The 2,330-nt window shown below is 42.0% G+C and overlaps 1 pseudogene across 1 annotated transcript; it reads left to right on the forward strand.

Moving 5' to 3' along the window:
* The first annotated feature begins 333 nt into the window (after positions 1-333).
* LOC309971025 (serine/threonine-protein phosphatase 2A catalytic subunit beta isoform-like) lies at positions 334-1,064 on the forward strand (annotated as a pseudogene). The gene has a single exon. The product of its transcript is annotated as a serine/threonine-protein phosphatase 2A catalytic subunit beta isoform-like (transcript).
* The last annotated feature ends 1,266 nt before the right edge of the window (positions 1,065-2,330 follow it).

Consider the following 2,330-nt stretch of genomic DNA (forward strand, 5'->3'; position numbering starts at 1 on the left):
TTTCTATTTTGTAAATAAGTTCATTTATATCATTTTTTTAAAAATTAGATTCCACATATGACTGATATGTGGGAGCTGGCGCTGGGTGAGGGGACCAGCGCCCGGGGCAGGGGCAGCAGGGGAGGGACTTGGGCCACCGTGGACGACAAGGCGTTCACCAAGGAGCTGGACCAGTGGGTCGAGCACCTGAACAAGTGTAAAGAACTTAGCGAGAACCAGGTGCAGACGCTGTGCGAAAAGGCTAAGGAAATTTTAACAAAAGAATCAAATGTGCAAGAGGTCCATTGTCCTGTTACCATCTGTCGAGATGTGCACGGTCAATTCCATGATCTTATGGAACTCTTTAAAATTGGTGGGAAATCACCAGATACAAACTATCTATTCATGGGTGACTATGGAGACAGAGGCTTTTATTCTGTGGAGACTGTGACTCTTCTTGTGGCGTTAAAGGTGTGTTATCCAGAACACACTACAATATTGAGAGGAAACCACGAAAGCCAACAAGTTACCCAAGCATATGGCTTTTATGATGAATGTCTGCGAAAGTATGGAAATGCCGATGTTTGGAAATAGTTTACAGATCTGTTTATCTGCCACTTACAGCTTTAGTAGGTGGACAGATATTCTGCCTCCATGGTGGCCTCTCCCCATCCATAGATACACTGGATCATAGAAGAGCCTTGGATCGTTTAACAAGAAGTTCCACATGAGGGCCCAATGTGTGAGCTCTTATGGTCAGATCCAGATGACCATGGTGGGTGGGGTATTTCACCACTCGGGGCTGGCTGCACATTTGGACAAGATATTTCTGAAACACTTAACCATGCCAGTGGTCTCACACTGGTTTCTCGTGCTCACCACCTTGGAACGGAGGGATTCAACTGGTGTCACGATCGGAACGTGGTTACCATTTCAGTGCATCCAATTACTGTTATCGTTGTGGGAACCAGGCTGCTATCGTGGCATTAGATGACACTTTGAAATGTTCCTTCCTTTAGTTTGACCCAGCACCTCGTCATGGAGAGCCTCATGTGATCCACTGCACCCCAGACTACTTTCTGTAAATTCCTCCTGGGAAAACCTGCCTTTGTATGTGGAAGTACACCTGGCTTTAAAATATATATATATATATACACATATATATATATATATGTGTATATATATATATATATATACACACACACACACACACATAAAACAAAACCAGAAAAAGCAACAGTAATCTATGTGTTTCTGTAACAAATTGGGATCTGTCTTGGCATTAAACCATATCGTGGACCAAACTGTGCCACACTAATGATGAGCACTTAGCACAACTTGAGACTGAGATTAGTTCAACGCTATGTTCTAGATCGGCCGGTCGTAACAGCTTGCCTGCTGGATTTGTAGCAACCATTCTCCTTGGGACTGTTCAAGCAAAGAAGATAACTAACTCCATCTACTTTTGCACTTACTTGGAAATTTTAGTTAGAGTGTTTAACTGACATGGATAAATAGGGTTGGATTTTTATTTTTAAGAAAAATTCACAAGCTAACTTCCACTTAATTCATTACCGTTTATTTTATTGAAATGTATAATTAACTGAAAGAAAGATTCTTAGGGATACTTTGTCATAACATTTAAAGAGATTTCCCTTCATTTAAACTAAATTACTATCTTATGTTGATTTGCATATTTCTGTATATTTATCATGACAGTACTTGCATTCTACTTGGTGTACTGAGCAAATGAACTTTCCATTTTAAACAAAAATAAAGGCGGGTGGGGGGGCTTCCCTGGTGGCACCGTGGTTAAGAATCCGCCTACCAATGCAGGGGACAGAGGTTCAAGCCCTGGTCCGGGAAGATCCCACATGCCACAGAGCAACTAAGCCCGTGCGCCACAACTACTGAGCCTGAGCTCTAGAGCCTGCAAGCCACAACTACTGAGCCCACGTACCACAACTACTGAAGCCCGTGCTCCACAACAAGAGAAGCCAATGCAATGAGAAGCCTGCACACAGCAACGAAGAGTAGCCCCCACTTGCCGCAACTAGAGAAAGCCTGCACACAGCAACAAAGACCCAATGCAGCCTAAAATAAATTTTTTTAAAAAATGACTGACATGTGGTATAAACATACAATGGAATATTACTCAGCCATAAACTTTTTTTAAAAAAACAACTACATAATGCCACTTGTGGCAACATGGATGGACCTAGTAACTCAGACAGAGAAAGACAAATATCCTATGGGCTTAAACTCTTCATGGGGTCCAATAATGGGTATGTTTAACTAAAGCACTTACAGCTCCTGCTCAGTCAAAATCCTATTTATACCAATAAAGTGTT

The sequence above is a fragment of the Leucopleurus acutus genome (assembly GCF_964270905.1).
Source record: "Leucopleurus acutus genome assembly, chromosome: 13".
NCBI classification, from domain to species: Eukaryota; Metazoa; Chordata; class Mammalia; order Artiodactyla; family Delphinidae; genus Leucopleurus; species Leucopleurus acutus.